This window comes from Tupaia chinensis, unplaced genomic scaffold (genome assembly GCF_000334495.1).
Source record: "Tupaia chinensis unplaced genomic scaffold, TupChi_1.0 Scaffold000602_1, whole genome shotgun sequence".
Classification (NCBI taxonomy): Eukaryota; Metazoa; Chordata; class Mammalia; order Scandentia; family Tupaiidae; genus Tupaia; species Tupaia belangeri.
The window spans coordinates 891,398-902,382 of record NW_006160120.1 but is presented as its reverse complement, the minus strand read 5'-3'; the positions used below and the strand labels follow the sequence as shown (position 1 = coordinate 902,382).

The following is a 10,985-nucleotide window of genomic DNA, read 5'->3' as shown; positions in this document are numbered from 1 at the left end:
CTGCTCACGCCGCTAGCGCTGCTGCCGGTGGTCTTCGCCCTCCCGCCCCAGGTAACGCCTCCGCTGCCGGTGCGCCCCGCAGCCCCGCGCCGGCAGGACCGTCCTCCGTAGCCTTTGACGCAGGAGACCCCTGAGGTCCCAGTGTAGCCCTCCTCCGCCTTCTCCCTTTGCACCCGCCTAGACCGCTGTGGACGCCCCCACACTCCCCCTGCTCCCCACCTGCTTGTGCAGCCTGAATCCCACTTCGCCTTCCATCTTTTCATTCTCCAGGAATGAGTTCTTTTTTGGAGCTTTATGAGCTTGGCGCTCTGTTGCATATTCTCCTTGACAGCGGTAATGAACACCTAATGAGTGCCAAGCTGTGTGACCTGGGACAAGGTACTTAACCTCTCTGAACTTCAGTTTGAGTGTAAAAACGGAGGTTTTACAATGAAATCCATGCACAGTTTTTCCATAAGCCATCTTCTTCGTGAACTTTTTGAAGACCCCTTGTAAGTAAGTGTAAGTCTCTTAGAACTAAAAGTGCCGGCTCTTCTGCTGCTGACCTTTTCCTGCGCCAGCCCTTACCTGACTGGGACAGCTAAGATTCAATGAGTGCTATTGGGGGCAAGGCTTTGCCTTCTGTACATCATGTCACTCAGTCCTTGCAGTGACCTTCAGAGGCAGAGGTCTATTAACTGTATTTTCCAGAGGAGAGAACTGAGGCTCAGAGAAAGTGACTTGACTTGCTCAGAGTCACACGGCAAGTGGCCGAGTGAGGATTAGATCCATGGCTTTGTCAGTATCCAGAACCCTAGCTGTTTCCAGACTCCCAAAGTACTCCCTGTAAGATTAAATGCTGCAGGTGAGCTCGGAAGGGTCATGGCAGAAATTGACAGCACTGGGGGCTGGAAGGAGGTGGTACCCCAGGTCCCGACTGGGCTCCTTCCCTGTGCCCAGCCCGTACAGGACGCCAATGCAGGGCCCTAGGCTCCTATTAATACCTCCAGGAAGCTGCTCCACCTCCCTGAGTGGGATAGTAGATGTTCGCAAAAACAGTAGTAAAGGGAAGGTGAGACCTAGTGGTGCCTTGCCCAGCACTGACCAATTGAGACCAGGGGAAGCTGCCTGGAGGAGCTGGTCACAGGGAGTGAGGAGGTGATAGCAGGCGGTGCTCGGGAAACCCAGGGCTAACATGCACAGCAAAGCCTTTGGTATAGAATCATCCAAACTCTTAGACTTTCTTGACATGGAAGAGAAAAAAGAAGTATGGAATAAGGATTAGGTCACCTTTTCCAAACCCAGCCCATCCTGGGCCATTTGCAGACCTGGAGACCTATTTTCTTCTTTGGGTCCTACTTTTCTTGTCTGTAAAATGGGGCGATCACTACACTAGCTTCTGGGGATCAGTGTGTGGGACCAATGTGCCATTGAGCATGGCGTGGTGAAAGAGAGCTGGAGGAAAAGCTGGAGACTGAACCTTGATACTGAGTGTTGTCTGCAGAGCCCCAGGCTGAGCTGCAGGGAAGAAGAGATGCCACGCATAGGACCTCTGTCCACAGCAGAGATTCCGACAGCTTCTCTCTGCCCTGCCCTCTAGCAAGACTGCACACAGGACCAGACTCGAGTGCTATGGGCCTGAATCACATTCTGTCGGGTGGTCAGGAAAAGTCATGCTGTATTTTTCTGTTTATCTATGCGAAAATGCATCATGACTTTTCTGGCAACCACTATTTGAGGGGTCTGAAAAAGAATACAGAATTACAAATACAAAATTCAGCATAGGCCTTGGGAAGCTTAAGCTTCATAAGAGTTGCAGGAATCTTCTTCCGCCTGAACCCCAGTGTGTACAACTGAGTGGAAGCAGGGGGAGGTCACAGCAAGGGCTCTAACTCCCTGTGATGGTTGATAAGGAAGATGTCTTAGTGAAGGCTTAGCTCCTTTGAAAAGGCTTATTTATTTGTTTCTTCCATGAGTGAGAGACACAGAGACAGAGACAGACAGAGACAGGAACCCTCAACAGAATCTTCATGTTGTGAACACACACCCCAGCCTTGGCCAGGCTGATCTCAGGTACCTATGTGCCTGGCATGCACAGTGAGGCCTTGGGACAGGGACCTGGAACCTTCCCGTGTGGGCCCGGCATCTCTGTTGACTACTGCACTGCCGCAGGCTGATTGCTGAGCGCTTCCTGTGTGATAGGTACCCTGTGGAGTTTCTTAGGCACAGTCCCGTGTAGGGTTCGCGACAACCAGGAGGCAGCTGCTATGTGCATCCCCATTTAACAGGTGAGGGAATGAAAGCTCAGCACGGTCAGGTGATTTGCCCAAGGTCACAGCTGACCCAAAGCCAGAATGCAGGTCTGTACTTCTAACTGCTGTGCTTCACATGCTCTCCTTAGCTATGGATGTAATGCAGGAAGAGCCACCCCTTCTTCCACATAATTCCCTACGAGGGACACTTTGGGGGTCATTACCTATTTAAGTGGTTGATGAGCCAGGGCTTGGGGGACCTCAGCCTTTTTCAAAATCTCTATCATCATACCTAGAGCCTCTCTCCCCAACATGTGACAATATTTATATAATTATCACTTATCTGTTCTTGGATTTTAAGAACTGACATGTTTCTCAATCTGATATACGATGTGAATAAAAGTATCCTTAGACAACACGGATGTTCTTATTGATCTGGGACATCCATATAAAGCAGACAGAGTGGGTGTGTTGTGCACACACAGATTCAAGACGACCCTTGTCACTGGAACGAGTTGCTCCCAAACAGAAGCTGCTGGTCTACCTTGAAAACATGCTCGTGGTGCCCATGTGGCTTCAAGACAGAGGTCCTCAGCATCCGCCCCATCCCCAAGTCAGCTCGCCACCTCTAAGCTTCTTTCATGCAAAATTTTGAAGACACCACTGCAGGTTGGATTGTACATATAGGTTCTGAAATGTTTTCTTTTCTTCTTTTTTCTCTCTCTCTCTCTTTCTTCCTTTCTTCCTTCCTTTTTTTTTTTTTTTTTTTTTTTTGTTGTTGTTGTTGTTGTTGAGGTTTTTGCCTGAAAGTACATGTACTCATTGGAGAGAGACAGACATGGTGAGAGGGAAAGTGAGAAATCACACCCTAAGGGGGATGGCTGCACCAGAATCCCTTCTCCTTCATTCTCTTCCTGAGATCTTGGGTACACACACACACACACACACACACACACACACACGTACCTGGCATGAGTTTCAAGCCACTTGAGTTGCAGGACTTGAACTGTGGTCAGCCATGTAGAAGTCCAGGACTTGAACTGCAGTCAGCTATGTGGGAGTCCAGCGACATAACTGCTATGCCATCTGCTGGTACCCTAAAAATGTTTTCAAAATCACAGAGATAGATCTGGGAAAACAGTTGAGATGGTTGGGCATTTGCCACTTGCCGGGTGTTGGTACCAAGTGCCTACCCCTTTTTGGGGCCTGGTTTTCTAGCTTGCCAGCATCACCAGGTCACTGCAGCTCTGATGTCCTAGAAACCTGTGTGATTGAGATGGTCAGCCCTCGTGCACCTGTCACCAGCGACTAGCAAGCTGTTGACTTGCAGGGAGGCTGGGGTCCATTGGCAGGCAGATCCCAGAGGAACAATTCTTGCATTATGTCCTCTGGCTCAGGAACGCTGTCAGCAGGGGTGAAAAGGAGTGGGCTGTAGCTCTGGAATGCCGTGGTTGCGATTCCCAGGGCCACTGGTGATCCTGGCTGTGGCTATAAAGATGCCAGAGACTCAGGAATTCAGGATTCTGCCAGAGGGTTTGCCTTGAAGTTTTCCAAGAATGGCCATCAGGAGAATGGGAGGTCATTCCAAATAAGTGCCAGCTCCAGGGGTTTGCAAAGAAGTCTTTTCCTCTTTCCCCTTGCACCCACTGAGAGCCAAGTAAGCCATACTGACTGTCTATCAATAGCTAAGATGGGTTCTTAACAGTGAGTGCTCTCAGGTGACTCTAGGGCTGCTTGGAGGAGGAGTTTCGGGACATCCTAGGCACGTCTGCCTTAAGGAGACCAGGGCGGTGCAACCAGGCTGTCAACCACATCCCAAGCTGCACGCCTGGTGCAGAGCTGGGCCCGCTTGAAGAGGGGCCCCTTCCTCTAGTTTACACAGAGGTGTCATGTGGGCAGGCTAGCAGCAGACTTGTTCTGGGGTGGCAGTCTTTTTAGGGGATGGCCTGTAAGGTCAGAGGACCACTTTTTGGTATTTACCTAATTCTTGGGTAGGTGGGTGACAAGAAAAGCTAATTTCATTCCTAGTTTGGGGGCTTTGGGATCAGAACTGGATTCTCATTCCACATACTTGGTCTGGAACCTTGGTAAGTCATTGTACTTCTTTGGGTCTCTGTTTCCTCGTGTATAATAGGGCTATAATATCATCTTCCTTCTCAATTATTATTTGGGCTCAATGAAGTAATTTATTGTGCCTGCACCATAAATTTCTACTTTTTATGCAATGCTCGAGATGTTTTAATTCTCCTAGTGTGTAGATGAGGAAACTGAGGCTCAGAGACGTTAAACGGTGGAAAGATCGTGAGTCTTAGAGTTGAGCAGACCTGGGTTTGGGACTTGGCTCTGAAACTGTGAAAGAGGGGAGCCTCAGACAGAGACTTTGAATTCTCGAGCCTCAGTTTCCTTCCTTTTGAAGTGGGGAGAACTCATTTTGTGAATTAAAAGGAGATATAGAAATTGTTCAGTGGAGAGTTCAACACAGAGGGCTCATAATAATAATAATAATAATAATAATAGCCAGAGTGCCCCCTGTGTTTACCATATGGTGATTTACACACCCTTCACATTTCAGCTTATTTGGTCTTCACATCAGTTCTAAGAAGCAGGAACAAGGATTATCCCCACTTTTACAGATGAGGACAGTGAGGCACAGAGAAGTTAAGTAACGTTCTGAGGCCACACAGCTACTAAGAATTACGTCGGGTGCTCCTCCTCCTCTCTTGGTGCTGTATTTCAGAAGACAAAGTGGCCAGGGTTCTGAGAAACCATTGCGTCTTTTCCTAAGCGGGGTTTCCCAGGCAGAAACCGCAAGTCCAGCTCTGCCCTGAGCTCCTCGTGTGGCCAGATCCTGCCCCCTGCTCTTCATTCCATCATCCCACTGGAGCCCAGCATGCTCAGACAGGGAGTCAGTCCACATGCACCCCAGATGGAGTGGAGTCTGAATCCAAATACCACCCCCAGCATTCTCACCAGATTCCCTTTCATAGATATTATTTCCTTAATTGTATTCCTATCATCTACCCCTCCCCATTTTTTTACAGTAATGCCTTTCTGCCTTCCCTCCTTTAAAACAAAACAAAAAAGAAAAAAAAAGAACTTAAATGCAATGACTTAAAAAGAAGAGTTTGGAGACCAGCAGATGGCATAATGGTTATGTCACTGGAGTCCCACATAGTTGACTACAATTTGAGTCCCTAACCCAGTGGCTTAAAACTCACACTAGGCACAAGTGTATGTGCTCCCCAAATCCCAAGATCCAAGAGGAGAATGGAGAAGCAGGGATTGCAGCGTGGCCATCCCACCGGAGGGTGATTTCTCGCTTTCTGTCTTTATCTCTCCAGCAAACACACGTGTCCTATGGCAAAAAAGAAAAATGAAAAAGAAAAAAACTCTCTCCCAAAATGGAGATTTTATGTCAGTACCATATATGAAAATCTGAGATCGTGAAGTGATTTATAGGTGAAAGCTAGCAATAAATAAATAAATATCTAGTGTTGGTTAGTTCTGGTCGCATGCTGCTGCCTGCATGCAGGTGAGGCCTGAGCCCTGCCCTCTCTTTGTTACAAAGCGAAGACAATCATCAAGAGAGAAGTTAAAGACAAGCTAGCACCGACCCCAGACTTTGTTCTGGAAATAATGAAAAGAAGGAAGGAGTCAGAAGGGGAGTAACGCTAGCGTCTCCTGCTGTCTTTCTCTGCGTGATTCAATCTTCTGGAGTTGACTTTTGACACCTCAAGAAATGCTGATGGCTTTCTTTCCAGCTGACCCATCATGGGCTGTTGGGCAAAGCAAGGCTCTGGCACGTGGTGGGCTCAGCTCCCTTGAAGCTGCACGTTTTCCCAGATGTGGAGAAAGAGCCCTTGCAGAGTGGTCAATGAAGGGTCTTGAGATGGGGTGATGACAGTGCATTAGCCTGTGAGATGGAGGCAGGAAGTCCGAGTCAGAGGTGACGCCGAAGCAGGAGAGAGTGACATGATGTGGGGCCACAAGCCAAGGCATGCGGGCGGCCTCCTGGAGCCGAAACAGGCGAGGAATGGGTTCTCTTCTGGAGTCTCCGGCAGGAACCAGACAACTGACGCCTCACCTTTAGCTCTCTGAATATGATTTCAGTCTTGACCTGTAAAAAAATGCCTTTGTGTTATTTTAAGCACTACACTTGGGGTAATTTGTTACAGTAGCAACAGGAAATGAATGCACCGTAGGACCGCCCAACTAGATTGGTTCTCCTGGGCAATGTACATCGCCTATGAATTCTAATGCAATCATTGCCCGTTAGTCAGGTGGGCCCTTGTTCCTGGGGTGCAAGTGTGGGCTTTAGGAGAGAGTATGGCTTGGTGAAAACGTTCCAGGCTTTGGACTCATTTGGCTATGAGTTCACCTCTGGCCTCCGCCCCGAGGAGTTGTGTGGCGTAGGAAGAGTGTCTTCATCTCTCTGAACCTGTTTGTCTATTTGAAAAATGGAAATATCCGCAGTTCTTTCTTCGCAGGTGAACCACGCATCTGAGGGGACGCATGCATTTTGTTTCTTTGGCAATCTAATCTTTTTTTAAAATTTATTTATTCATTCATTTTTTTTTTTTGAGAGATTTTCACTGTAGGGCGCGTGCGCTCGCCAGACAGACAGAGAGAGACATAGAGACAGAAAGCGAGAAATCACCCCCCAGGGGGGATGGTCACGCCGCAATCCCTTCTCCTCCATTCTCCTCTCGGGATCTTGGGCACGCACGCACACGCGCCCGGCGTGAGTTTTAAGCCACCGGGTCCGGGACACGAACCGCGGTCGACTACGTGGGAATCCAGCGACATAGCCATTACGCTAACTGCTGGTTCCCTTCATTCATTTATTTTTAATTTGACCAAAGAGAGACACACAGAGAAAGAGAGCGAGGGAAAGTGAAAAAGGAAACCACCAGGTCTGGGACTCAAACCATGGTCAGCCATGTGGGAGTGTCCAGCCCCTTAACCACCACACCACTTGCTGGTCCCTGGCAATCTAATTTTTACACCTTTTTTTCTTGGGAGCAGTCCTGGAAACGGGTTCGGGGAGAAATGAATGGGAGAGGCGGGTGGCCGTGGTGGAGGAGCTATGCTGAATTGGCTGATTCTGGGCCTTGGTCCTCTCACCTGGAGACTGGGCCAAATCTCGTCGTGTTGTGGGAGTGAGAGGAGTCCGTGGTTTTGCTCACTCAGTGAAGCGCGGATTCATAATAGGCCTTCAACGAATGGCGGTTGTCCTCGTCGCAGTTGTCATAATGTTCCAGAAGCTGGTGACCATTCTGGTTTAACTCCCATAGAAAGGACACCCGGGCATAGGGAAGGATGTGAGCTGTGTGTAGCCCCTCAGAGAGTGAGTGACAGAGGGGTCAACCTAATTGTCACGAGCCGGAGAGAGCACGCTGGCTTCTTTCAGCTGCTGATGTTAGAGACGGTCAAGGACTCTCAAATGTCTGCATTCCATTTTCCTGTTTCTTGATGGATAGTGCTTTATTCTGCTGCAAATGTGAGTTTGTAGAACTCTAATACATCGATTTATTTTGTTAAAAAAAAAAGACCTCTGACCTCTGGCCCCAGTTTTGGCCAGTGAACACCCCCTCTCTGGCATCTGGTCATCAACCTCTTATTCTAGTGACGTATCGTTTAGTCTCAGATCCCTGACTTCTAAGTGCGGGGCGAAGGGGATCAGAGGTCAAGTTCACTTATTTCTGTTCAGATCATAGTAGGCCCTCAATGAAGGATTAGAGCAGCCACATTTGCTGATGGTTAGCAGCTCAGGCCCCTGCTCAGCACAGCCCCCTGTTCCCACCGTGCTGGCCTGGCCGTCTTGCCGTCCCGTGATATCCCAAGCTTGCTCTCACCTCAGGGCCCTGCACTTGCCGTTCTCTGGACTGCTGTCCCCCTTGAAGTCTGCAAGCCCGAGGTGCAGAGATGAGACCCGGCCCACAGAAGACTGGCAGCTGTGGGCTTGGCTCTCGGGCTAACCCCAAATTCTTGCTCTTCCCCTAGGCCCTTTGCCTCCTGCCTAGACATGCAGACTCCGTGTGCGGGGAGCAATCAGAGGCTAACTGGCCAGCTGGGCTGTGGCGGGAGCCACCCAGTGACAGGGCAGGCTGTGAGAATCCCCTTGAAACTCTGGGGTGAGGCTGGTGAGCCCGGGAAGCCTTCTTGATTCTGTGGTTTTGTCTCCGATTGGCGAGATGAAGAGAGGAAGAAAGGGAGGCCTTGAGGATGGCAAGAGCAGATGGAAGTGGGTGCAGTCCTGGGCCGGGGAGGAGCCCACCTCCATAACCTGCAGACTAGACTTCCACGCCCACCGGCTGGTGACGGATTGGGTACCTACTAAGCGCCAAGTTGTGCAGGTGCTTTATGTGCATTCTAGTCGATCCGCGATCCTTTCAATGTCCTGAAGAGGAGCCCTCAGAGGAAGCAGCCAAGGGTCAGAGCAGCAGAGGGATGTCCCCAAGGTCCCCAGCTGGCGAGTAGAATTCACAGGGAAATTCACACTCATGTCTGCCTGCCTCGCCTCTGTCTTGATAGCGTCAGGATGTGTTTGATAGTATGGGAGGGCAGGCACACACAGAAACGACGGTCATGCAGGAAGGAGTCTCATACATCTAATACACTCACAGATCCCCGGGAACAGCAGGTGTGGCCGCCACGTGGGGCCCCAGCTGAAGCACCAGGGTCAGGCAGGAGGCGGGGGAGCGGGCAAAGGGGGCAAGAGCCTTTACTGTGGTTTCTTGGGGAGGAACTGGCAGGAGGGTAGCAGGCATAGAACTGGCTAGGTTTATTTTTTCTTCTTTGTTTAAAAATTATTTAATTCTACTTATTATTAGTATTATTAATTTGCTTTAAGGCATGCATGATCACCAGAGAGAGAGAGAGAGAAAGCAAGCCGGCAGGTCCGGACTAGCACCATGGTCTGACACCTGGGAACTCCAGCGCCTTAACCACCCCACCACCTGCTGGCCAGTTTGAATAACTTCAGTAGGCTCTGGGACCGAGGGGCTGCCCTGGTCTGCAAGGCCCCCATTGGCTGTTTTGCATATTAAAGGAATGCTTGCAGGCTAGGTGTCTATTATCTCTAGTAGCTGCCTAGCCCTGGAGGGACCTTGGCTGTTTCCTGAAATGTACTTGACCCTGATCCTCTACCGCTGGATCCTTCTGGTCATTGAGGTCTTAGCTCCCACAGCACTTCCTCCTGGCAGTCCTCTAGGATTACCCCTTCTCAAGTACATTGGCCCTCCTCACCTCACAAATTGCTTTCTAAAAGAACTTATTTCCTTTCATAGCATTCCTCCCAATCCAGAGTTGTCATTTCTTTGTCCAGTGCCTGCCCTCCCATGAGGCTGTTAGCAGTGAGAAGGCAGGGCCCCTGTCTGTCACGTTTTCTGCAACGTCCCCAGCCCGGTGAGCAGTATCTGACACATGGGACACAGTAGGTGCTCAGTAAACTAGTGCTGGATGGATGACTTGGATTCCAACGCAGAGCCTGATTTCAGAACACAAGCGCTTTCTACAAGCCCAGACTGCGTCCCGCTTTGCGGACCGGGAGCTGGTATCAGCGTTACCAGACCTCTCTTTTTCCAGCTGGGAAGACTGAGACCCAAGGGAACATGAGGGACTTTGCCAGCCTCTTGTAGCCAGGTGGTCCCAGAACCCTCATCCATGCTCCCATGTGCCGTCCCACCGGGTGTGACCTGTTGCCCCATCCCCCAAGCGGGCACACAGACCCTGTCCTCGGCACCGTTCCTCTGAGGCCCAGCCAACTTTCCGCTTTCCCGGAGCTCCTGCCAGGTGTGTAAACAGGCCAGCGTGATTCTGGGGAGGCGGCGGGGAGCAAGATCATGTTTCCTGACCCAGCTCAGCAGGACAGTGCCCTCTGGACTGAGGAGCAGGATTTTCTGACACCCCCAGACCTTGAAGACACAAAGTCAGCACCCTAGCCAGAGCTGGACCTGGCCAGGGCCTGGAGCAAGTCACGCACAGGCACCTGGAGGGCGCTCTCCAGTGGAGATGCCTCCAGAGCCTTGGGAAGAGACACACGAGGTCACACTGTCTCCTGGCAAATCGTCCCCCTCCTCCGAGCCTCATGTCAGCATCTGCAAAGTCGGTGTGATGGGCATAGCGAAGCTGGGAAGACGTTAAACTGTCTGACACACTGGGGTGCTCGGTCGCTCTTCTCTGCAGAGTGGGGATACCAGGCTCCATGCCCTGTCTACAAGGAGGGGTAGCCAATGGGCCTGGTCTGTGGTGGGGCGTGGGAGGGGCACCCACACACAGAACATAATAGCATAAACATTGGCGAAGGGTGGGGGAGGCCAGCGTGCCCCTCCCCCATTACCCAGATTGGTGCCCCCACCCAACTTTGCTGCAGGGACATTATCAGCAGTCTGCACGGAGAGGGATTTGATTTCAACCCTACAAAGCTCCCCTACAGGAAAGCACTGCGCCCCTGGAGGCTCCAGGAAGTGAACTTTCATTGCCAGTGCCTTATTCCTGTTAGTCCTCTCCTCTGGGAGACCTCAGAGAGCCTTGGCCAGCATCTCCAGCACTTTCTATGTGCCAGGCATGGTTCCCAGATAGGGGTGTGGGCTCGGTGATGCTTAGCACTCTGTGGGGCAGGGGTATTGTTATCCACACTTACAGATGAAGAAACTGAGGCAGAGTGGTTCTTGCACTCGCCAGGCTCCCTGGGCTGCAGCGAGGCAGAGCTGGGATTCGAACTCCAGTGCTCTGGCTCCAGGGCCTGTGTTC

General features: G+C 50.8%; 1 protein-coding gene across 3 annotated transcripts in view; it reads left to right on the top strand.

The window, feature by feature from the left end:
• SLC13A3 (solute carrier family 13 member 3) overlaps positions 1–10,985 on the top strand; it is a 102,877-nt gene that overhangs the window by 14,555 nt on the left and 77,337 nt on the right. Inside the window, exon 1 of one of the 3 annotated variants that reach the window (XM_027775739.1) lies at positions 7–51. The exons of 1 other annotated variant lie outside the window; for it this stretch is intronic. The gene's annotated coding sequence lies outside the window, so the exon portion shown is untranslated. Of the gene's footprint in view, positions 1–6; positions 52–298; positions 379–10,985 lie in introns of those variants that run through there. One more of the 3 variants, XM_027775741.1, reaches the window with a different exon arrangement.